Below are 27030 nucleotides of genomic sequence, written 5' to 3'. Positions count from 1 at the left end.
CTAAGTACAGGGGAACGACAGGGCCAAGAAATGGGAGTGGGGGGGGGCAGTGTGTGTGAGACTTTTGGGATAGCATTGGAAATGTAAATGAAATAAATACCCAATTAAAAAAAGAACATTAAATAAATAAATAAATACAAGAGGAAAAACATTGAACTAGAAAAAAAAAAGCACATCGATGGGTCTATCAGAGAGGTAGATACAGCAAGACAGGTGGAACTTTTCTATGGGTTGAAGAAGCTAGATCATGACATTCTTAGCCTTGGGGTCGGTGGAAGGTAGGTGCCTTGGTTAGGATTTCTTTTGTTTTGATAAACACCATGACCAAAAGCAATTTGGAGAGGGAAGGGTTTATTTCACTTCCAGATAACACTCCATCACTGAGGGAAGTCAGAGCAGAAATTCAAGCAGGACAGAAACCTGGATGCAGGAGCTGATGCAGAAGCCATAGCAAGGAGGAGTGCTACTTCCTGGCTTGCTCCTCATGACTCACTCGGTCTGCTTTCTTATAGAACCCAGGACCATCAGCCCAGGAGTGGCACCACCCACGGTGAGCTGGGCCCTCCTCCTTCAATCACCAATCAAGACAATGCACCACAAGCTTGCCCATGAGCCAATCTACGGGGGCCATTTTCTCAACCGAATTCCCTCTTCCAAAATGACCCTGCCCAGTGTCAGGTTGACATAAATCTAGCCAGCACACTAGGGATCTGCTAAGTTAATAGATTGCAAAAGGTTTTTGTTTTGTTTTGTTTTGTTTTGTTTTTTATCTGTTAGTCAGAGGATGTGAGTTCCAACACAGAGGTGGGCAAGGAATGGCTGTTCTGGGGCTAAAGCTAACTCAAGATAAGGTAATCAGACTCTGGACTTGCAACATTCCAACCTCTTCACATCACTGCACCTCTAACCAATCAGTCAGTGTCTGCAGAGACAGCTGTTCTCCAGGCAGTCTCACTGATAAAGGGAGATAGGTTTTGGGTTACCACCAGCTGCTTTCCCATCTTTTTTTATCACTTACCCCCAGGAGAACCTTAATGGAAACCCATTTGGTGACCACAGTGGGAGAATAGTTCCTACATTTTACCAACCCACCAAATTAAGACGTTTCTCTTTCGTGGCACTAAGCTGTTTAACAGTTGTAGTCCCTGTGGTGGTTTGAATGAGACGCTCTCGGGGAGCTTCATGTATTTGAGCACTGGTCCCCAGTTGGTGACACTGTTTGAGAGGCTTAGATGTGGCCTCGTTGGAGAAAGTATATCACTGGAGGTAGCCTTTGAGAAATCAAAGACTTGTGTCGTTTCTAGTGGGCTCCCTGCGTTTTGTGCTTGTGGTTCAAGAGAAGCCCTCCGCTTCCCTTCCTGTCACCACACCTGCTGCTTCTTGCTCTCCCTCTGCTCCACCATCATAGAGAGAACCCTCTAAAGATGTGAGCCGAAACAAACTCTTCCTTCGGTTGCTTTCTGCCATGATGCTTTATCACAGCAACAGGGGAATAACTGACACCTACCTTGTACAAGCAACTCCGTCCCCAGCTTTAACTGGGTGGGGCCACGTTCTTTTCATCCAAATGCGGACTTTTCACTTCTTTCCATTCTATTCCCTCTTCTCTCCCTGTAAATATTGGTGAAAAAGTAAGCAAAATCCATACCACAACCAGGCCTTGGCCTAGATATTAGTCTATACTAAAATTTCCTCAGCCAGACAACTTTGCCCATTACTTTTTTGTTGTTATTGTTTGGTTTCGGGTTTTGAGATGGTGTTTATGTAGCCCTGGCTGTCTTAGAACTCACTGTATAGATAGACCACACTGGGCTCCAACTTTTAGAGATCTGCCTGCCTCTGCCTCCTCAGTGCTGCCTCCCACGTGCATCCCTATGTGTGGCTTTGTCCATTGCTTTTGAATTCAGCCTGGGGCTGGAGACATGGCTCAGCGGTAAAGAGCACTGACTGCTCTTCCGAAGGTCCTGAGTTTGAATCCCAGCAACCACGTGGCTCTCAACCATCTGTAATGAGATCTGACGCCCTCTTCTGATGTGTCAGAAGACAGAGACAGTGTAGTTACACATAATAATAAATAATTCTTTGGGCTGGAGTGAGCAGAGGTCCTGAATTCAATTCCCAGCAACCACAGCTACAATGTACTCATATACATAAAATAAATAAATAAATAAATAAATTTTTTTTTTGGTTTTTTGAGACAGGGTTTCTCTGTATACCCTGGCTGTCCTGGAACTCACTTTGTAGACCAGGCTGGCCTCAAACTCAGAAATCTACCTGTCTCTGCCTCCCGAGTGCTGGGATTAAAGGTGTGTGCCACCACGCCTGGCAGATAAGAATTCAACCTGATTCAAGTTTCCAGGAGACAGGCAAAACACCAGATCTTTGCCAGAATACAGCATGAATATCAGAGCTCATGTTTACTGTCCATACTTCCACTAGCTGTCTGGTCTTCTCTCTATCTATAGGTCCAAATCTTCAGCATCCCTAGAAATCCATTCCAAAGGCCCAAGAACCATGCCTCAAAACATGTTCCAAGAATGCAGTCATGTGAAAAGATTTCTGAACACTGGTAAGGAAACTCCAAGAAACCAAGATAAGAGTCTTGTGACCTCATTTTCTTCAAAATCATGGGATTGTTCTTGGACTATGCCTTCATGCCCCTCCCAGATGTGGTGGATAGGAGTGCGTTTACTTCAGGTTATTCTTACAACTGGCTTTTGTTATTTGTTTATATGCCTCTACGGAAAGACGTCCTTGTTTTTGCTGCATGTGGCTTGTCCACCACGTGTGGCTGTCCTTGTGACTGAATGCTTTACTCAGGTGACTCTTCCCAACCCTCAGTATAAATTAGCTGATGCTCTGAATAAAGTTGACTATTGCATGACACGTTAGTCTGCTTCCTTTTCAGGCCTGACTTTCCCAGGTTCCACCTCCTCTAGAGTGGTAAGCAACCACCTGCTCAGGTTTATCACAGAAACCACCCTCTTCTTGGTACCAATTTTCTGCATTCATACTTTTCTCATTGCCATGCCCAAATACCTGTTAGGAAGCACTTCTAGGAGGGTGATTTTGGCTTACAGTTTGGGAATAGACATGCCAGAAGGCATGGTGGTGGGAGACTGCAGCGGCAGCTTGCTCCTGTAGCCAGAAAGTTGAGCTGAGCTGCAGGTTGGAGTTCAGTGGCTATTCTTCCCAAGCCCGAAGCCTCTGCCATGATTACACCTAATAAGAAGTGGAAATATTTCTGAGTTCGAGGCCAGCCTGGTCTACAGAGTGAGTTCCAGGACAGCCAGGGCTATACAGAAAAACCCTGTCTTAAAAAGAAGAAGAAGAAGAAGAAGAAGAAGAAGAAGAAGAAGAAGAAGAAGAAGAAGAAGAAGAAGAAGAAGAAGAAGAAGAAGAAGAAGAAGAAGAGGAGGAGGAAGAAGAAGAAGAAGAGGAAGAGGAAGAGGAAGAGGAAGAGGAAGAGGAAGAGGAAGAGGAAGAGGAGGAAATAATATATTGCCCCCTTTGGTTTGGATAAGAGTGGGGTGGTAATTTCAATTTCTTTTATTTCCAGAGATGATTATAAATAAGATCTAGAACTAAGCCGTGCATGGTGGCGGATGCCTTTAATCCCAGCACTCAGGAGGCAGAAGCTGGCAGATTTCTGTGAGTTAGAGGCCAGCATGGTTTACAAAGTAAGTTCCAGGAGAATCAGGGATATACAGCCCTGTTCCAAAATAACAACAAAACAAAACAAAGAAAAGATCTGGAGCTAAGTATACAACTTGGGGGTAATTGGCAGGGTAACCAGAGGCCACTGGGGTGTGTGAAATAGGTACCTTTAAGGGATGTTAGCCAGGTGCAGTTTTGATGGGGCGCACACAGACAGCTGTACCCACAGTTTGTACAGGTGGCACCCAAAGGCAGGTCTTGTATGTGGAGTTGTTGGTTAAAGGACTTGAGCTGAGCCTATGTAACTTGTCCTGCTCTTGGGTAACTCCAGCAGTCTTTTCCTAGGTCAGTTTGAATTTTAGAGAGCATCTCATGGCTACTGTTTATGAAGCAAGCATTTTAAGGAAGGAATCCTTGAGATCAAAGGAGTCAGATCCACTGGCTCTGGAGAGAGGAACTGGGACTCTCCATGTATCCAAGGCAAGGATGGGGGACAGAAGTGCTGAGCCCTCGCCTCCAGGCAGATGGAGGCCTTTGGAAGGAGATCCTTGCCATTATCTACCCATCTGAGGCCAAAATTTTCCTTTGCCCGGTTCCTAAGGCTTTTTCTTTGACCTGATTGATTGTCTGTATTGTTCCTTGTTTTTCTCTGGTGTGTGTCCAAATGGATGCCAGAGGATTTTTTTTTTTTTTTTTTTTTTTTTTTTTTTTTTTTTTTTTTTTGGTTACTGATTTAATGCAATCTTTGGAAGTAGGGCCCTGACATATTGGCACCTGTCCTGCAGAAAGGCCAGCAGCAAGTGTCCCTGCAGATTGGACTGCAAGTAGGTGTTCTTGCTGAAGAATTGCAGCAGGTGCCCCTGCAGTCGCCAGCAGTAAACCCCATGACCCTGGAGTACAAAGCCACAAATGTGGCTTGTTTTTATCAGTTAGGTCATGACAGGATCCAGAGACTGACTCAACTAGAGTCTCTGACATTGCCAAGAAGTCATGCACCATCTGAGCGATGCTAAATGGGCTTCCTGCATGCAGGCTGTCTTCTTAAAAACCACAGAACAGTCACAGTTTCTTCCCCAAACCCAGGAGTTTGTTATCTGGGATTCCAGAACAAGATGACTCCTCATTTAAGATTTGAGACATGTTTTGTTGGGGTTAAGGTCAGAGTTAGGACTGAGTTAAAAAGAAGTATTTTATAATTGAGATGGAGTTCTGAAGAATGGATGACACCAGGTAATCCCTAACGTAACAATGGTCGGGTGAAAGAGGGCAAGAGGGAGCTTCTGACTTCAGTCATGGAGTTGGGGACAGTGACAGACAGCGGACCCACCAAGAGAAGACAGGCAATAAAATAGCTGAATGATGAGATCTAGCAGTTGCAGAATGTCACAAAAGATGGCACAAAGAAGGAAATACAGGCAGATGGAGAAAAACTGGATTTGGTCTGGAGTGTATTGGAGAGAAATTCCCAGGAGGGAATCCCAGCTGGTAACAGGTCCTGGCTTCAACCAACGGTTATTTTGAAAGTCTCCAGAAGGATAGGAGAGAGCAAGCACTGGGGTCAGTTCTGTCTGACTGTTCTGGGATGGGAGGGAGCTAAGTTTTAGTGTCATGGGTCCAGTGGGGACTGATTTGTGCAAGCGGATAGGTCTTCTAAGGTGGGAAATGTTTTCTAGTTTAGCAGTTGTGGGGCAAGGAAAATCATTTTGTGCGGTCCTGACCATCAAAGGCCCAGGTGGGATGGTAGGCATCTGCCAGGTAAACCAGGTCTCCTATCTGGAAGGCTGTGTTTCTTTCTCAGTGGGGAAGGGGAGGGAGGATTTAAGATGGTGGGATAAATGCCCAAGGGAGAATACACGACCTTGAAGGGACTGAAGTTTGTGGGATTTGGGGGCAGAACCTCAAAGGGGCTAGAGAAAGAAGCTTTATCCAGTCTCATCAGTTCTAGGAGTTTGATCGGATTCCTTAATGGTTCAGTTCGTTCCATTTGCAGAGACTGTGAGTGATAAGGGATGTGGAACTTCCAGGGTATGTTAAGAAACGAGGTGTTGTGAGATAACTGAAGTGAACCCTTGGAGAGAATAGCGGTTGGAAGGCCAAAGAGGGGAATTACGGCAGAGAGAAGGAGCTGGGTGATGGTAGAGGCTCTTTTGTTGGCAATAGGAAACTCCTCCACCCATCCCGAAAAAGTGTTGTTCAGAACCAAGAGATATTTGTATCTTTATCTGCAGCCTATGTATTGTCAGTCTGCGACCAGCAAAAGCCCTCTCATTGGTGAACAGGGAAGGTGGTGACCTGATGTTAATATGCAAGTAGATGTCTCAGTCTGGAAGAGCTGCGGAAGAAAACCTTTGTCTTCTGGTCTCAGCCTGACTAGGTATTATGAGGAAAGTGAGAGTCTGATTAGCTGGGCAGAATGGGAAGTGTAAGTGTGTAAGAACCTTAGGCATGGGGGGCGGGGGGAGGGGCTTGAGGGTTAATGTATGTGTGAACATTATACGGTGTGAGCGTTGAGTTTCTGTCCCTTGAGGTCCTGGTGGGTGAGAGCAGCTTCCCTGGCCAGTTTATCCACTGTTTTATCAGCCAGGGAGACATACTGTCTGTCTGTCCTCTTGGCGTCCCCTGCAGAGACTGTGGTGGTGGGTAGCAATGCCACCTCTAGGAGTTTCTGTATATGGGTGGCATTGGTAATAGCTGATCCTCTTTGTGTTACGAATCTGGGTCTCCAGATTGAAGTAGATAATATTGTAGGCATACTCAGAGTCAGTATAGATGTTAACCTGTTTATCACTGGCCAGGATGGGGGCTCTTGTAAGAGCTGTCAGTTCTGCCTGTGGAGAGATGGGGGGCTTGTGGTGGGGGAGTGGGGTTTCCTCGGATAATGGCATATCCAGCTGCACGTGTGTGCAGATGTTGTTGGAACTACCATATGTACCAGTCCACGGTGTGTGGGGAGAGGTAAATGAGATGGGTGAGAATGGATTTATGGGGACACCCAGGATCTCAGAGCAGAGGTGATGGGAGGCTGTGGCTGAAGAGGTGGTAGATCCAAGGGAGCAGGGTTGAGTGGAGGGGAGAGTTCAAGGGTAAGGTTGGGGTCCAGAAGAAAGGCATGGAAGATGTGCACCCCAGGTGGGAGTAAGGAGCGGAAGCCTTGATGGCTTTGGAGATCCTTGGGGAACTGTAAAGTAAGCACATAAAGCAGGCTGTGTTGTGAAGATTTGTTAACTTGTGGAATTTGGAATGAAGTGGTAGTCAAGGTTTGTAAGCGCAGGGCCAAGCCTTTTGCAACCATATCCAGTTGTTTCAACAGATAAGCTATGGGAGACTAGGAATCCCCTGCTGCTGGACAGCTGCTAGCACTTGCCTCTGAATGCAGTGAAGGAAAGAAAGAAGAGTCCCAGGGGAGCAGAAGTGACAGGGTAGGGCCTGGGACAGGGTGTTTCAGCTGATCTATGAGGCTCTAGAAGGACTGTAGAGGGAGAAGAGGTTCCTGAATGAGCCCCCTAGTGGCTTAGAGAGGGTGTGCTATACATGAGAAGTTAGGGATCCAGATATGGAAAAAATGAAAGGCCCAGTAAATTATGAGGTCTTCCTTTGTCTTAAGTAAGGGGTATGTGAGCAGCTCTGAACCCAAGAAGAGGATGGAGAGGCTCCTAGCGGGGAGAGACCTAGATAATGAACAGTGGGGGATGCAGACCTTGGCCAGAACACCCAGTAGCCTCAGGAACCCAGAGCACTGAGGAGTGTTATGGGTTGGCAGAGAGTGTCCTGGTGAGTTGAATGTCCTACAGAAGAGAAGGTGTCCACATAGTGCAGAAAGAAAGTCAGACAAGTCTAGGGAAGGTAGATCCTTTTGTAGGAATTGACCAAAGAAGTGGGGGTTGTCCTGGAAGCCCGGGTAGGAGCGTCCAAGTGAGTTAGAGTATTGGGGTCTCCTCAGGTGAAAGTATACAGAGGAGTGGAGGCAGGGCATACAATAAAGAAGATCTTTTAAGTCGAAAACTGAAAAGCAGGCAGTGCTGGTGGGGATGGATAAAAGGGGGATATAGCAGCTAGGGGACTGTGGGAAAATGGGCTTTATAGCCTCCTTAATTTTTCTAAGGCAATCAAGTAAGAATGTACAACTATCCATTTGCAGATGGCATTATTAAAAGCTAGAATTAACAACTGATTTTAGGAAAGTTGAAAAATACAAAATCAGTTGGATTTTTTGTTTGTTTGTTTTAAAAATAGGATCACCGAGCCGGGCGTGGTGGTCCCAACACTCGGGAGGCAGAGGCAGGTGGATTTCTGGGTTCGAGGCCAGCCTGGTCTACAAAGTGAGTTCCAGGACAGCCAGGGCTATATAGAGAAACCCTGTCTCAAAAAAACAAAACAAAACAAAAAAAGATTACTGGGAACAATTCCCAACATGCTGTGACTCCAGATCCAGTGGATTTGATGCCCTCTTCTGGCCTCCATGGGCATCTGCACATATGTGATGCACATAAATTTAGGCAAGTACATATACATACATATAAATAGAAGTAGAGTAACGATAAGTTCTTTGTTTTTATTTTATATGTTTGGGTGTTTTCCTGCATTTATGCCTGGTACCTGTGGAGGTAAAACGTCAGATTCCCTAAAGCTGGAGTTACAGACAGTTGTGAGCTACCATGTCGGTGCTAGGAATCAAATCTGGGTTCTCTGGAATACAGTCAGTGCTCTTAACTGCTGAGCCACCTCATGAGCCTCCAGGGTCAAGTTTTGATACAGGCTGGCTTCAAAATCCTGATTCTTTTGCCTCTATCTCCCAAGTGTTGGAATTCCAGATGTGGGCATCCACTCCTGGCTCACTTGCATTTCTTTATATCAGGAGCAATCTTTATGAAAGAGAAGGGAAAACTTACACTGAAATAGTATAAATATAACTTAATACGTAGGGATACATTTACTCAAGGAAGTGAAAGATCTGTATCCTGAAAGCTAGAAAACACTGATGGAGTTGAAAAAGTCACAAATAAGTAGAAAGATATTTCATGCTATGAACTTGAATAGATTTGAACGTACTGTTCAAATGTATCTAGTATGTAAAATAATAAACACAACTGCTATCAAAATCCCAATGATGTCTTGCACAGAAACTGGAAACAGTATTAACATGGAGGCAGAGAAGTCTCCCCCTAAAGTCAAGACAATTTTGAAACAAGGAGGAAGTACCACACTTTTTGTTTTTATTTTATGTGTATGGATGTCTTGCCTGCATGCAGGTCTGTACATCATTTGTGTTCCTGGTACTCCCAGAGGGTGGAAGTGGGCATCAGATCCCCTGCAACTGGAGTTACAGATCATTGTGAACACTATGTGGGTGCTGGAAATTGAACTCAGGTGCTTTGGAAGAGCGGCAGGTTTTCTTAATCACCGAGTCATCATTCCAACCCCGAGATTTCATGTTTCTTGATTTCAAAGTATATTACAAAGCCACTGCAGCCTTTGTGCTGCTGGCACAAAATGCATTTATCAGTGGAACAGAATACAGAGCACAGAAACAAAGCCATGGATTACATGCAAATGCTGGCATAGTGCACTGTTTCGCTGCATGTTGCAAATCCTTAATTTTTCTAGACAAGCCTACTACAGGTTGGCTTGGTACTCACTAGGTAGCTGAGAATGGACTAGAATTCACAGCAGTCCTCCTGTCTCAGACTGCTGAGTGCTAGGATTATGTGTGTGAGCCCTTATGCTTCAATGTTTATTATTTGTATGTGTCATGTGTGCACACACCTGTGTGTGAGTATAGAAAGAACATGAAGGGGAGGAGCCCTGCTCCATCACTCTCCATCAATATTGGGCATTTCTTGACAAGGGGGTTATCTTGTTTGACCTTTGTTGATCTACATTCATTAGTCATTATTCCAGTGTCAGCCTTTGCCATACCTTCTGCATATTTCAGACTGTTGCTAGACTGGCTAGTAGCCAGTATGCCTGAGTAATTCTCTCCTTTCTCTCCACAATGCAGGGGTTACAGGCACTTGCAGCCATGCCTAGTTCTTAAATTTACATGAGTGCCTATAGGAAGAACAGCAATATGAACTAACCAGTACGCCCTGAGCTCATGTCTCTAGCTGCATATGTAGCAAAAGGAGAGGCCCTTGGTCTTGCAAGGATTATATGCCCCAGTACAGGGGAATGCCAGGGCCAGGAAGCAGGGGTGGGTGGGTTGGGGAACAGGACGGGGGGGGGGTATAGATGACTTTTGGGATAGCATTTGAAATGCAAATGAAGAAAATAGCTAATAAAACATTGTTTAAAAAAAAGAAAAAAATTTACATGGGTGCTTGCATAGCAAGCTCTCTTCCCTACTGAGTTGTCTCCCTGTGCCCACCGTCCAATTTTTTCTTTAGAAATGGAAACTTAGAGGCTGAGAAGATGACTGGGCCAGTGAAGTATCTGCTGCACAATCATGAGGACTTGAATTTGGATTCCCAGCACCCACATAAAAGCCAGGAGTGGTGGCTCATATCTGTAACCCTAGCACTTGGGCCAAAAAGACAAGTAGAGTGATGGGGCTCGTTGCTCGTCAGGCTCTAGAAAGGGTGAGCTCCAAATGCAGTAAGAGACCATCTAAAACAATAGGGATGGTCAGTAATAAAACACCCACTGCCTCCCTGTGGTTTCCACATAAGCACATGCATGGACACACACCCTCAAGCACGTATGTATGAGCATCTAAACAGCACACATACACAGGCAAGTGTGCCCACATACATGCATGCTTATGTGTATGCATAAGCACATTTTTGTCAAATGTTGGGAATACTTGCAATATTTCAAACTCAATATTTCTAGTGTTGGGGTGATCTGTGATCTCTACAAACCACACCCATACAAGTTGTCAAACAATGTGTTGTGTGTGCTCTAACTGCTCCACTAACTGGCCATTCTTTTCAGTCTCCTTGGAGCAATTTGAGACAACACTGTAATAAGACTGATGAATAGTTACAGTGGCCTGTGGGTGAGCAAATAAAAGGAAGATTTATACATTCCTCAAATTAAATCAGAAGCTAGATTTGATTTAAGCTTAGTTGAAAACAGCCGTACAGACTAAATGTAGGGTCTCTTTGAATGCCAGTAGTTAACCAAGCCATCATGCAAGAGGAAAGGTTCCTGAATAAGAAGCAGAAGAGCTGCTTACGAGAAGTCTGAGGCTAGCAGAGGTGAATGTTCAAGGTTCAACATCCACTTCCAAAAAAAGGCACAAAGTGAGTGCAGGAAGCTATCAAGAAGACCTAGGCTGAGCGTGGTGGCACACGCCTTTAATCCCAGCACTCGGGAGGCAGAGGCAGGCAGATTTCTGAGTTTGAGGCCAGCCTGGTCTACAGAGTGAGTTCCAGGACAGCCAGAGCTATACAGAGAAACCCTGTCTCAAAAAACAAAACAAAACAAAACAAAAAACAACAAAAAAAGATGACCTAGCTAAAATCACTGATGAAGTTAGCTACAATATACTCATTTTTCAATATAGCAGTAAGTGGCCTTATATTGCACGATGACGTCTAGGACTTTCATATCTGTACAAACATCTATGCTTGACTTCAAAGTTCCAAAGGATCTGCTGACTGACACTGGGGACTATGGTGGTTTGAATATGCTTGGCCCAGGAAATGGCACAATTAGGAGGTGTGGCCTTGTTTGGAAGACGTGTGTCACTGTCGGGGGGGGGGGTGCTTTGAGGCCCTTCTCCTTGCTGCCTAGAAGCCAGTCTTTTCCTGTTTGCCCTTGGAACAAGATGTAGAACTCTCAGCTCCTCCTGCGCCATGCCTGCCTGGATGCTGCCATGCTTCCCACCTTAATGATAATGGGCTGAACCTCTGAACCTGTAAGCCAGTCCCAATTAAATGTTGTCCTTATAAGAGTTGCCTTGGTCATGGTGTCTCTTCACAGCAATGAAACCTTAACTCAGGGACCAATACAACTGGGAACTACACTTAAGGCAGCAATCATCACTCTGAAAAATCCTTTTTAAGACATGCATAATGAACCTACTGTGTATTAAGAAAATGAAACAAGACCCAGATGACATTTGTTTTATAGCATGATACTGTGAATCTGTTAGCCCACTGTTGAGATCTAATGCTCAGCATCAGTGCTCATCGGATGGCTCAGCCTGTGGTTCCCTAGGAGCACAAATAAAGATGTTCAGGACTAGTGTTTACTTACTCTTGCACATCCATTCTGCAGACCACAGGTCAGGAGCAATTGTGACATTCAAGTCACAAGAAACTTTGCAAGGTCTATAGTTGTGGATTCCACTCTTGGATCTAAGCCTGCTCTAGATGTCATTAAGATTCATGGAAGGTCGTTAGATTTCGGTAAGCATTTGGAAAAAAAGTTGATTCCATCTTTCCTAGTTGACTTGAAGCAGAACATGAGATGTGAGTGAACTACTGCAGCATAGATAAGACTTTGATAAGGGGCTGGAGAGCTGCTTTAGCAGTGAGGAACGTTTGCTCCTCTTCCAGAGGAAGGCAGTTCAGCTCCCAGCACTGACATCAGGTAGCCCATGAACACCTATAAACGCCAGCTGCAGGGGCTCTAACCTCTCACCTCCATGGACACCTGTATAACTGCAGGCTTTTCCACCCATGCCCCAGTTCCTGAAATAACAACTCTGAGACTTAATTACATATGAATAAATGCTAGGTCATAAGCTTGGGCGTGCTCCCAGACTAGCTCATAATTTAATTAACCCATTTATTCTAGCCTATAAGTGCCACATGGCTGGTTACCTCTTCTCAGATTTACGTGTCTGCCTTCTCGGAGTTTGGGGTGAATCTCTTTCCTCATCTAACTCTATCCCAGAGCTTCCCTCTCCCTACTGGAACTCCTACCTCCTATTTCCTGCCTCAACTCATTGGCCAATCAGCTTTTTATTGACAGGTGATGTTTCCATACAGTACATGAGATTCTCTCTACAGTTCCCTCTTTTAGTCCAAAAAAGGCTCTTTCTCTTTAAATGATAAACTATAAACAATAATAACAATTATGAAAACTATCAGGTAAGATTATGTTGCAGTCTGTCCCCCCCTCAACATAGATGTAGCCATTTTGTTCCATGCCTGCCAGCTATGTCATATTGTTGCTATAATATGTCCGCCAGTCATTGACACAGAAACATAACTTGACTCAGAGCAAGGCCATACTGATCACATATCCTGTTATGTTCTGTAGGTTCTGAGATTTGTTAATCTTAAGAAATTCCACAAAGCTTTACATAGGACTCATCAAATTAAAGGTCAATATGAACTGTTATGTCTAAAATATCTTGCATCAGAGCTGACTACCGGGCAACCCTTTCTGAACCTAGGAATGAGTTCATGGAGGCTCTTGTGGGGTTTTTATCTTTATAAGCTAACAGGGAAATATCTTCAATGCCAGAGCTGAGCCTACGGTTCTGATCAATCAGGATTATGGTTGTATCCAACAAACTGTCCCTGTCTGACTGAAATAAGTGTTGGTATGGTTTGTGGGTGACTCTTAGACCCCCAACAATTACATTCACAATTCCAGACTATATGTATTTAGCAACCTTGGATAAACTATCTACTATCTATCCTATCTTGGTAAGTTCAGAATTCTATACCTAAATCAATTTCTATCATAACTTGCATTACCAACCTAAAAACATCTTCTTAAACCTAAAAACATTTTCCTAAATCCTGAACAAGTTATGTTTAATTGTGAGACTATAATGATCTAGTCTTCAACCAGATCAGAGACCTGAGAAGGAATAAATATTACCTGAATATGCAGGAAGTGCAGGCAAGCAGCTTCTAAAACTACAGAAATGACAGAGAAAGCTGTTCCCCTAGACAGTCCCCCAATTTTTCCTTGATTCATTGGAGCACCCATCTTTAGCCTTCTGGCTCAGAATATTGACAGACTTTTCTGTGAAGCAGTTATGAAGGATGCCTTGCTCTGTAGAATTAAATAATTAAATACACACTGGTGGCGGGTTTGCTACCCACCTCAATGCTTATTGTTTCCAAATGAAAGACATACACATAGCCTTTATATTTTAATATACCTTAATCAGCACAATAGCTGGGCCTCTTCCTACCCTCCATGTGGTTAATCCATCTCCTGCCAATAATCCCGAGTTATCATTTACTAAATTCTATAGTCTACCTTGGCTGCCCTGGACTCAGTTGGGCAGCCCTCTGGGCTGTACTCTCTGGGCTCCTGCATGGTGGCTATGTCTCCCTGTCCTCCACTCTTCTCAGGCATGGCATCTCCTCTCCTCCACACTCTCCCAGAATGGTGGATCTCCTTTTCCCTCTTTGTCTCACTCCCAAGCCTGAGAAATTCTCAAGACCTGCCTCCGTCTGCCCTCCCCAGCCATTGGCTGCTGGCATCTTTATTTACCAATCAGAACCAACTGGAGGCAGGTTCCCAGAATCTACATGCAGGCACTCTTGTTCAAACAGTTTTGAGGGGACGTGATTAGCATTCATAATATAAGCAGCTACATTGTGCTGTCTTGGCAAAACTTGGAATCAACTGCACTGCATCTCGTTTGTCCAGTTTGGACAGCATACTGTCAGCAGCTAAAGCAAGAGAAGTTTCTTGCCTCGTGGCAAGCTTGCCACTTTTGAAACAAACACCATATGGGGGTTCTTCAATGTTCATTATTTTCTTTGAAGAAGGATGGAGTTACTCCCAGGAACAGACTTGTCTCATTGTCAAGAAAGCCTTTTGTTAATAAAACATCCTTATATGTCATTTTCTATAGATCTCTGAGGTTTTTACAGACCATCTATCTATCCATGGTATATCTGAATAGGCAAACATTGCTTGGTTCTAGTTACTTACTATCCGTTCAACTTTAAACACATCTAACAGTAATTAACTAGGTTAGCATCTAACATATTCATGAGTTTGACTGACTGCTAACTTGCATTTTTTAATTATGTGAAACAGTTTGCCATAGAAGCTTTCAAGGACTAGAACTTTACATAGGTACAATACCTTAAACAAGAGTTGAAACATATATACATAGTAGCAAAATATAATACTAAATCTGTATTAATATATAAAGTCCATGCCAATGTAAAACTATGCATTTTATTGGCGTTCTTTAGTCTAAAAGTAGACCCAATAATCTACACTTTTATCCTATTACTCCTATGTCTCCCTCTTTTCTTTCCATCCCTTCTCCTCCTCCCCTCCCCCAACACTAGGTAGGAGAAGACAGGATAGAGGAAAGGACAAAGAAAAGAAATCCCTGAATCTAACCTCCATTACTTTGTTTCCTCCCTGGTTGAGACCATTAACAACTTGCAAACAACCCCTTTAATTGATGGCATCCAGTATCCATTAAATGACCAAAACCCACCCAATCCACCTCTTGGGAATGGGCGCATCACTTAAAATTGCTTCCTGCTATCTGGGGGCATTGTTTTCTTTTGAGACCCCAAAGAAAATTGGGATAGTGATTAGTCTTAAGAAAGCCAGCTGTAACACTTGTTCTCTAGTCTCTGTGTGCGGAGAAAGCTCAGGACTTAAAGGAAGTCTGGGCCGGAACAGTCTGTCATGCTGGACAATCCGACTAGTCAGTTAGAAATTGTCCCTGGCTGGGCGGTGGTGGTGCACGCTGTTAATCCCAGCACTTGGGAGGCAGAGGCAGGTGGATTTCTGAGTTCGAGGCCAGCCTGGTCTACAAAGTGAGTTCCAGGACAATCAGGGCTACACAGAGAAACCCTGTCTGGAAAACCAAAAAAAGAAAAAAGAAAAAGAAATTGTCCCTGATGTAGATTTTTTTAGGAAAGAGCATTGAATCAGTCTGAGGTAGGATCAAGCAGGAAGCTGGAATAAATATGTCTTAGCATATCAGCACCTTCCTCAGCATGCCCAAGGGTGAATCTTGTCAAGGTCATTTTCACTTTATTGGTGTATGTAAACATATAAACTCTCACAGGTAATGCACTCACGTATGGATGGAATGTGCCGTGTGCATATAAACTCTCACAGGTAATGCACTGATGTATGGATGGAATGTGCTGTGCACAGGTAAGTTGGGAATGATTCTTTGCTCTGTTCAAACAGGAAACTCCTCTGTCTGCCTTTATGTTAATTTGGATTTTATAACCAAACTGTAAATATAAATTTTTATCTATGCCACCTGAAAGGATGGCATGATACATCCAGAGGATTTTGCAATAACAAGATTTATTGGCTACGTATGCTTGGCTGACATTCTGCCTAGAGACATTTTAATGTCTCAGCCAGTCTCAGAGGTGCTACCATGTAGAGGGAGAAGCAATTTATGTTACCTGTTTTGCTTTTCTTGATTTCTTTCTTCCTGCCTGCAGTCAAATTTTATAAATTTGGAAGGAATCCACAGCCCCCCCCCCCCCGCACCGTGGAAGCAAACACAAAGCCTCTCTCCAGTGGAACACATTTTCTTCCTTCCATCTGAAGCTAAGACATCCTTAATATAAACAAGATGATGGAGTTCAGCAGCTTTCCCCCCAAAATCTAATGTTTTTCAGCAGCTGTGTAATCTGTCTCACTGACATTTAAAAATTTAAAGTAAATAACGGATTATGTAATCTGTCTCTGGGAGATCTTATATCCCCTTCTGTTCTATGAGCATTTCTTTTAAAGTCCTTTTAGTGGCTATTCCTGGTTGTCAATTTGACTATATCTGGAATGAACTACAATCCAGAATTGGAAGGCTCACCAGGGATCCTAATCTGGAGGCTGGGAGATACAAGTTTCTGACCTAGATCTTGGCATGGAGATCTTGAGGCACAGTGGCTATGAATCCCAGAAGATTAACAGTGGCTATGAATCCCAGAAGATTAAGACAGGGAGATCTCTGAGTTCAAGGTCATCTGGGAAAAAGAAAAGTCCCAGATCCAGGCATGGTGGCACCCACTTTTAATGTGGGCCACACCTTCTGCTGGAGACCTAAATAAGGACATTGGAAGAAGGAAGATTCGCTCTCCTTCACTTGCTTGCCTTGTGGGACTGATCAACTGCTAGGTCCTTGGACTTCCATCCACAGCTCTTGGGGAGTTAGACTACAGACTGTAAGTCATCAACAAATTCCCTTACTATATAGAGACTACCAATAAATTCTGTGACTCTAGAGAACCCTGACTAATACAGTCCTGTTAAATCTTTTTTATAATTGCTTGACCTGTAGGATCGTAAGATATATCTGTAGCAAGTTCCATGCTATGTTTAGAATATGGTTGTATTCTAACGGATGCATGTGCCTGAGCACCATCTAACGGATGCATGTGCCTGAGCACCATCTAACGGATGCATGTGCCTGAGCACCATCTAACGGATGCATGTGCCTGAGCACCGTCTAACGGATGCATGTGCCTGAGCACCATCTAACGGATGCATGTGCCTGAGCACCATCTAACGGATGCATGTGCCTGAGCACCATCTAACGGATGCATGTGCCTGAGCACCATCTAACGGATGCATGCATGTGCCTGAGCACCGTCTAACAGATGCATGTGCCTGAGCACCGTCTAACGGATGCATGTGCCTGAGCACCATCTAACGGATGCATGTGCCTGAGCACCGTCTAACGGATGCATGTGCCTGAGCACCATCTAACGGATGCATGTGCCTGAGCACCATCTAACGGATGCATGTGCCTGAGCACCGTCTAACGGATGCATGTGCCTGAGCACCATCTAACGGATGCATGTGCCTGAGCGAGCACCATCTAACGGATGCATGCATGTGCCTGAGCACCATCTAACGGATGCATGTGCCTGAGCACCGTCTAACGGATGCATGTGCCTGAGCACCATCTAACGGATGCATGTGCCTGAGCACCATCTAACGGATGCATGTGCCTGAGCACCATCTAACGGATGCATGTGCCTGAGCACCATCTAACGGATGCATGTGCCTGAGCACCATCTAACGGATGCATGTGCCTGAGCACCGTCTAACGGATGCATGTGCCTGAGCACCATCTAACGGATGCATGTGCCTGAGCACCGTCTAACGGATGCATGTGCCTGAGCACCGTCTAACGGATGCATGTGCCTGAGCACCATCTAACGGATGCATGCATGTGCCTGAGCACCATCTAACGGATGCATGTGCCTGAGCACCGTCTAACGGATGCATGTGCCTGAGCACCGTCTAACGGATGCATGTGCCTGAGCACCATCTAACGGATGCATGTGCCTGAGCACCATCTAACGGATGCATGTGCCTGAGCACCATCTAACGGATGCATGTGCCTGAGCACCATCTAACGGATGCATGTGCCTGAGCACCATCTAACGGATGCATGTGCCTGAGCGAGCACCATCTAACGGATGCATGCATGTGCCTGAGCACCATCTAACGGATGCATGTGCCTGAGCACCGTCTAACGGATGCATGCATGTGCCTGAGCACCATCTAACGGATGCATGTGCCTGAGCACCATCTAACGGATGCATGTGCCTGAGCACCGTCTAACGGATGCATGTGCCTGAGCGAGCACCATCTAACGGATGCATGCATGTGCCTGAGCACCATCTAACGGATGCATGCATGTGCCTGAGCACCATCTAACGGATGCATGCATGTGCCTGAGCACTATCTAACGGATGCATGTGCCTGAGCACCATCTAACGGATGCATGTGCCTGAGCACCGTCTAACGGATGCATGTGCCTGAGCACCATCTAACGGATGCATGCATGTGCCTGAGCACCATCTAACGGATGCATGTGCCTGAGCACCGTCTAACGGATGCATGTGCCTGAGCACCATCTAACGGATGCATGTGCCTGAGCACCGTCTAACGGATGCATGTGCCTGAGCACCGTCTAACGGATGCATGCATGTGCCTGAGCACCGTCTAACGGATGCATGTGCCTGAGCACCATCAGCTTTCATCTGCAAAGGCATCTCCAAGATAGCTACCATCTCTAATAAATGTGCAATCTCAGATGCATCTTTTTCAGAATTTAAAGAAGAATCCCACTGGAATTTTTAATATGTATCAATAGTATGGCATATCAACATGTATACATATCTTAATTCTCCAAACTCTACAAAATGAAACATATATAATCTATTGTATGACATTCTAAGGTAGTATCAAACACAATTTGTACTCTTATTTCAATATATTAAATATCTATGGGTTGCCTTTTACTTCCTCAAGCTTTTGTGGATTTTTCTCATCTGGAACTACCCTTTACCCTGTTATTGTTGGTTCCAGATTGGATCTTCTGAAGGTTCTTTATTCTGATTTAAATACTCCTCTAATCTCTGTCCTATGGCCTCCAAAATAGCATTTGGGGTTTTTGTTTTGTTTTGTTTTAGTCTTTTTTTTTTCTTTTAGTCTGTTTTACTCTAATCTCTGTTTAAAAGAATATACAAGAATTCAATAGTTACTGAAAGGATAATTATTTGTATATTGATAAGCAAAACAAAACCATTTGGGATCCAGATGCATTGTATCATGGCACTTTCCCCCACGCCCCCGTTTTTAACATAGAAAATATTTTCCTTTTAATCTCTCTCTCCTTAAGGACTTAACTTTCTTATTAGCAAACTAAATATTGCTTCCTAGGACTTTTTATACCCAGTATTTTTTTTATATTTTATTGTTTTCAAACTTAATACCTTAGTCTGGGGCTTTTCAGTCCCACTAAAGTTCCAGGAAAATGTTGCTTTTGCCCTTCTGTGTCTCTGGCTCCTTAGGCCAGCATGTGTCTATGGGGGCTAGCTCCGCCCCCTTGGCTTAGTCTAGCAGGCTGCCTGTGGCAGCTTGAATTTGCTTGGCTCTGGGAGTGGCACTATTTGGAGGTGTGGCCTTGTTGGAGGAAGTGTGTCACTGTAGGCATGGGCTTTAAGACCCTCTCCCTGACCACGTGGGAGCCAGTCTTCTCCTAGCAGCCTTCAGATGAAGATGTAGAACTCTCAGCTCCTCCTGCACCATGCCTGTCTGCATGATGCCATACTCCTGCCTTGATAACAGACTGAACCTCTGAACCTGTAAACCAGCACTAATTAAATGGTGTCCTTATCAGAGTTGCCTTGGTCATGGTGTCTTGTTCATAGCAGTAAGACACTGCCCTTGCCAGCTCTACGCTGGAGCTGCTGTTTCCTTTTTGTGAGATCTGAGCCTCAAACTTTAGGGTACTGGCTGAGCCTATCTGCCCCTGCTCAGTTTGAAAATGAATTATTCTTAATATAAATGTAAAGAGTGAATTAACCCAGTGCCTGTACTCATTACCTTATGCTAATCCCCAACAACTTCACAAGAAACCAGGATTTATTTAAGACTGCATCTCAGTAGCCGAGCAGTTAAATGATATGCCTTAAACGTCTAGGCTAACGTACATACCCCCCCCCAACCCCACCCATGATTGTTGTTATGATTATGATTATTAATCTGGCTCTTCAGACCTTCTTCATCGCTCCAATTCCTCTGACCTCCCATGCATCTCGCCCCTTTTCCCTCTCTTGGGCATCCCACCCTATTCTCTATTCTGCCCAGCCACTGGGTTATCAGCACACTGACAAGGCAGAGAATAAATGGTAAGAACAATTTACCCAAACTTGAGACAGGAGATTCTTGGTATAACCACCACAATGCCAAGTTTGGATTGAAACAAGACACAAGGGCAAAGAGCTCAGTATTTGAGCAAACCCCTAGTAAACTTTACACAATTTACAAAACTTTAGGCCTACAGAAGTTTTCACCTGCCAGGCATGCCTGAGGCTCCAATTCAACTATTATCTGCTATTCATAGGCCTCTACTAGCTCTTACAGGGATTTAACCTCCTGCCCAGCTAGAAAAATTTCGTCTCCTCTAGTAAATACTTGTTCCCACCTTTCCAGCTGCTTTCATGCCTTTCTGAGTGTTCTCCGGATTTATGCTTGGATAGCACGCCCCTCACTGGACATCACTTGTAACTGGGAGCTTTGCTACCCACGCCCCAGGTCCTGAAATAACAACTCTGAGATTTAATTATTTATAAATAAATGCCTAGGTCATAAGCTTGGGCTTGTTTCCCGACAAGCTCGTAACTTAATTAACCTGTTTATTCTAGTCTATGAATGCCACTTGGCTGGTTACCTTTCTCACTTTTATGTGTCTGTCTACTCAGTGATTGGGATGAATTTCTTCCCTTGTCTGACCATCCCAGAGTTCCTCTCTCCCTAATGGAACTGCCACCTCCTATTTTCTACCTCAGCTCATTGGCCCTTTGTTTTTGTTTTTGTTTTTTTGACAGATGATGCTTCCAGACAATACACAAAAGATTCTACCAACCTGCACACATGTGGCATTCACTCACACAGACAAACACATAAATAAAAACCAGTCTTTAAAATAAGAATGTGAGAGATGTTTCTTATAGATAAGCAAGTGATTTCCTGAAATTGAATCTGCTTCGGGTGAAGAAGTTCTCAACAGTATTAAAACAGAACTCCAAGGGCTCAAGATAGCCCAGTGGCTGAGAGCACTTGTTGCTTTTGTAATGGACCTGGGTTTGGTTCCCCACAAGCACATGGTGGCTCACATCCATCTGTAGCTCCAGTTCTACAGCATCTCAATGCCCTCTCTGGCCTCTGAGAGTACTACACCCTCACATGGCGCAAATACATCCATGCAGGTAAAACATTTAAGACACATAAAATGGGTGGGGAGCTGCAGAGGTGGCTCAGAGCATTTAAGAGCACTTAATGATCAGAGGACCTTGTCCTCTTCTTTTAAAAAAAAAAAAGATTTTATTTATGTATTATATGTAAGTACACTGTAGCTGTCTTCAGATCTCATTAAGGATGGTTGTGAGCCACCATGTGGTTGCTGGGAATTGAACTCAGGACCTCTGGAAGAGCAGTCAGTGCTCTTAACCGCTGAACCATCTCTCCAGTCCCATCTTGTTCTCGTCTAACCTCCTGGAGCACCTACACTCATGCACTCCATACACACACACACACATAACTAGAAATACGTAGCTTTACGTCAAATGTGACCGTTGACAAAGTAGTAGCATCTGAGAGCACCGATCTCAATTTCTGAGGAAATTCTACTGTGAGTACAATGCTCAAGTAAAAATCCACACAGCACCGCCCCAACTCAAGTAACCATGAGCATGACCAGGCAGCAGCCACCAATACCAATGCAAGACTTTCTACCAGTGACAAGATGACTTGTTCAAGTCTCAAATGATCATTAGCATTTTCCAGCAATAAAGTATTTGTATCTTAAGAAACAATTTTGTTGTTGTTGTTGCTTGACACAGGGTCTCGCTATGTAGCTCTGGAGGGCCTGGAACTCAATATATATGAAGCAGAGAAACTGGATATCCACATCAAAAGAATTAAGCTGGAGCTACATCACACATAAGAACCAACTTAAAATGGACCCTGGAATGTAAGAACCACAAGAAGGAAGCTACTGGAAAACTGTGGACAAGCCCCAGGCTAGAGCAATGGTTTTTTTTGGTCTCACAACAAAAGCAGAAATAGGGGTTGTATGTCAGACTCAAAGTCTCCTGTACATGCAAAGGAGAAAACAAACTAAAGGCAACAAACACACAGAACAGGAAAAATATTCACATGCAAACATGTAAAGGACTTCAGATTCAAACTATACGAGGACTTCCAACAACTCAGCAAGAAGATAAATAACCTGGTTAAAAAGTAAGAGAAGTGCGAAAACAAACTGTTTTGTTTTGGTTTGTGTTTTTTGGGGTTTTTTGAGGCAGGGTTTCTCTGTGTAGCCCTGGCTGTCCTGGAACTCACTTTGTAGACCAGGCTGGCCTCGAACTCAGAAATCCACCTGCCTCTGCCTCCCGAGTGCTGGGATTAAAGTCGTGAGCCACCAACACCCGGCTTAAAACAAACATTTTTTTAAGACACAAAAATGACCAATAGGTATTTGATGAGGTGCACGGTATCAATCACTGGGGCAATGCAAACAAACACAATCTTACACCTGTTATTGCAGCTTTCAAACAAATAAACACAGCACTGAGGGCTGACATGATGTGGAGAAACGTGAGAGTGAGAATATAAACCAGAAGAGCCATTTGGAAAACAATATGGAGGCCGCTGGGCTGATGAGATGGCTCAGTAAGCAAACCACCTGCTTCTAAACCTCATGAGTTTGACACAAAAGGAAAAGCCAATTTGTGCAAGCTGTCTAAACACATACACACACACACACACATATACACAACTAAATACGTTAACTTAATTTTAAAAAAATAACATAGAAGTTCCTCAAAAACTAAAAATAGAGTACTATATGATTTGGCAATCTCACTTCTGGTATTAATCCACTAAGAGAGAGAGTAATAAAAAGAAGAGATATCTGTATTCCCAAATTCACTGTAACAGTATCTACAACCAAGATACGGAACCAACCTGTCTAGTAAATAGGTGAAAAAACCATTACGCTGGGTGTGGTGGTGCCCACCTTTAATCGCAGCACTCAAGAGGCAGAGGTAGGCAGATCTCTGTGAGACCAGCCTGGTCTATAGTATTTCTCTCTCTCCCCCCACAACTCTCTCTCTCTCTCTCTCTCTCTCTCTCTCTCTCTCTCTCTCTCTCTCTCTCTCTCTCTCTCTCTGGTCTATAGCATTTCTCTCCCCCCCACTTCTCTCTCTCTCTCTCTTTCTCTCTCTCTCTCTCTCTCACACACACACACACACACCCCTACACACACACACACAAAAAACCTATTAGTATTTAAAAGAATAAAATTCTATTATTTAGGACAACAAAGATAAAATTTGAGATTAAGTGACCTAAGTCAAGTAAAAGATATCAAAAAACACAAAGATTAGGTTATATGGAAGGGAGTTCAAAAGGCCTGCATATTAGGTAACTAGTTACATTGCTGCTGTCAATTGCTTAACAAACGGCTGAGAGTTTTATCTTTATTTAAAATATTTTCCCATACAATATATTTTGGTTGTATTCTTTCCCCCAATTTCTCCCAGGTCCTCTCCCTACTTTGCTACTTAGAACTTCAAGTTCATTCTCTGCTTCTCTCAGGAAAACAAAACAAACAAGGAAAACAATATAAAAAGAAAAGAAAAATCAAAACAAGCTAAAAAAAATTCACTAAGAGAAAAAATAAGAGAAAAAGCACACACAAAAACCTTGGAGCCTGTCTTGTGTTGGCCAACTACTCTTGGACATGGGCTCCACCCTGGAATGTGATTGGTAATACAGTGATACTCTGTGGGGCAATGGGCTATGCACAGACAGCCTGGTCTCCAGTGGAGCTGAGGTCTTGAAGCCCATGGTACCCAATGGGTGGAAATTTCCACCTACATGGGACAAAAGGCGTTTGATCATATCTCCTGGACCCCTGGCTCCTGGCAAAGTTACCACCCACACAGCCCCCACAGGAGAGGCATGTGGCTAACTGTCATGTAGACAATGGCATTCTGGCTAGACTCCTCCCCACAGTTACCTAACAACAAGATAGCAGCCCACTATAAGAGGGGCTGCTTGGCCCCTCCTCGCTCTCTTAAGCTTTCACTTACTCTCTTTAAGCTTTCTTACTAACTCTCCTCTCTCCCCCTCCCCACCTCTAAGCTTTCACCTCTTACTCTAGCCTTCTCTCTCTCTCTCTCTCTCTCTCTCTCTCTCTCTCTCTCTCTCTCTCTCTCTCTCTCTCTCCCCTTCTCTTCTTGTGGCCACAGCTGGCCTCTCCCTCTCTCTTTCTACCTTCACTCTTTCTCCCTGCTTTTCTGCAATAAAGCTCTAAAACCATAGACTGTCTCTAATCATGAAGGCCCCCTGTGCTTAGCAATGGGATAGGCTCTTAAAGAGGCATGTCTAACCTCCTGCCAGGAGTCCTTCCTATGTTGCAGCCACGGCTTGCCTGCGTGGGACTCCCACCCACACCTCTCTTCCTTTCCCCTCCAGGCTGAGTGCCACCCAGCGGCCCCTATCTGTTCTCAGCTCCTCTGCTGTATCCAGCGTGGGATGCTGAAGACTGAGAACCTGGTACCTGGGACTGCCCCTTGTCCACCACCCGCCCTGTGGGGTAGGTGGCCTAACACAGCCAGATGCCCATCCGGGGCTGGTGGAAAGCATCCGGCAGTCCTCCTGTGTCTGCCTTCCCAGAGCACAGGAACTCTGGCAGGACGCGGCACTCTCCTACTCCCCACACACCCACAGCCCCCCCCCCCCCCCAATGCTCTACAGGAGAAAACCGATATTCCCTTTCCCAAAAGGCATCAATTGCAAGTAGCTTCTTATTTAGGCATGGAGCTGTGTCTACTACCCCTCTGAGAAGAAATTTTAAGTGTTCTACTCAGAAGGTTAGTAGAGACACTTGCTGTTGAACAACAGAATTTGGTTCCTAGCATCCATACTGGGCAACTCACAACCAACTACCTCTTAACTCCAGCTTCAGGGACCTAATACCCTTTTCTGGCTTAAGGCACTGTATTCACACACACACACACACACACACACACACACACACACACACACACACAGCACATACACACACAAATCTAAAAAAGGAAAATTAGAAGATTGTGTGATAATTTATATATAACACAGCTCAAGGCATCCTTACAGTGAAAAAAGTGGTTCATATTTAAAACCAATAAAGAACAAAACCAAGCCTCAACCATTAAACTGCTCCCCAAAACATCTTAGAACACTGCGAGGCTGAAATGGAGTAGGAACTTGTCCTAGTTAGCCTGGATAAGGCATCATGAAAGGGATTCTTTGGCTTACCTCCAATCTTATGGAGGCATTTTCTCAGTTAAGAGTCTCTCTTCCCACTATATCTAGGATCATGTCGAATTAACAAAAATCAATGAGCACAGAGGTCAAACATACAAACCTGTTGTTTGACCTGCTTCCCAATTTACTTTAATATTGCTTACAATTGAATATTTTCAACACACCTAATTTTTAAATTGAGATCTTGAATAGCCAGGTGGTGGTGGCACACACCTTTAATCTAGCATTCAGGAGAGAGGCAGGCCTGGTCTACAGAGCTAGTCCCAGGACAGCCAAGGCTACACAAAGAAACAAAACAGATTTTAATAATCATATATGGACAATAACACAGAAAAGGTTTGGGATCAAGTAATTAAGGAACAATCTGACCCAAGAACATTTGCTAACAAGTGACGTTTCACACCAGAGACAGTGTTCCGGGATTCAACACCCAGACAAATTAAACTACTTAACTTTTTAATGACAACTGGAATTAAATCAACAGGAGAACAGTGTTTAGAGAAACTGCAAACAGAAGCATAATTGGCTAACTGCCCCCTCCCCTGTACCGCTCAATAAAAAGAAAAGTTGAAATAACTTCACACTTTAATAGTATCTGAAGTAAAATTTCTACATGGCAAGCTCAACTGTCACCGTTTATCACAGTCAGTGAAATTTTAACTTGACTTTTCTCTAAAAATGTTGGGGTTTTTTTTTTTTGTTCTTTTTTTTTGGGGGGGGGGGGGTCGAGACAGGGTTTCTCTATATAGCTCTGGCTGTCCTGGAACTCACTCTGTAGACCAGGCTGGCCTCGAACTCAGAAATCTGCCTGCCTCTGCCTCCCGAGTGCTGGGACTGAAGGTGTGCGCCACCACGCCCAGCTAAAAATGTTGTTTTAAGTGGATAAATTCTGATGTCAGTAATTCTTTATAGAGAGGATTATTATTCTAGGGCTGTGATTTACTGACACAGAAACAGGTCCTCATATAGTAACTATTTTTAAACATTTTTGGCTAAGAAATCTAAAGGTTTTTATGTTTCAGAGATTAAAAAAACAAAACTTTTATTAGGAGTTTCAAATGCATATACCTGCTATCCTAAATAGATGAGGAAAGTTATGCAGGCAAAAAAAAAAAAAAAATCCTATGACTTTTCAGGCCAGCCTGGGATATATGAGATATACACTGGGAGATGATACACAAGAGAACTCATCCCTTGTGAGACACTGGTGAGGAACAAGGGAAAGAAGGGGAACAAAAAGAATCGGGGGGGGGGGGGGGTAAAGGGAGGGGAGGGCAGGGAATTCTTAAAACCCTACACCTTATCTACAGTGTCTCTAAAGCTCCCTCTGCTGGACACTGAATAAAGGGAGGAAAAATGTAGACCCACCAGGAAATGACAGATGAAACTGAAACTGTGGTCACTCAAGTAAGAGGTCCCCTCCATAAGTCTTGGGCAGCTCAGTACTTGGTCCCCAGTCGGTGACTGTTTAGGGACAATTAGGAGGTGCAGTCTTGCTGGAAGAAGTGTGTCACAGGGAACCTTGGGTTCTGTGTGTGGGTTGAGATGTAGGCTGTCAGTTGCCGCTCCAGCATGCTCCGTACTGTCCCACTCCATCAGCATGGATGGTCTCACCCTCTGGAACTATAA

This window comes from Mus caroli, unplaced genomic scaffold, assembly GCF_978045245.1.
Source record: "Mus caroli unplaced genomic scaffold, Mus_caroli_1 scaffold_10, whole genome shotgun sequence".
Classification (NCBI taxonomy): domain Eukaryota; kingdom Metazoa; phylum Chordata; class Mammalia; order Rodentia; family Muridae; genus Mus; species Mus caroli.
The sequence above is the reverse complement of the archived record's forward strand: the minus strand, read 5'-3'. Positions refer to the sequence as shown.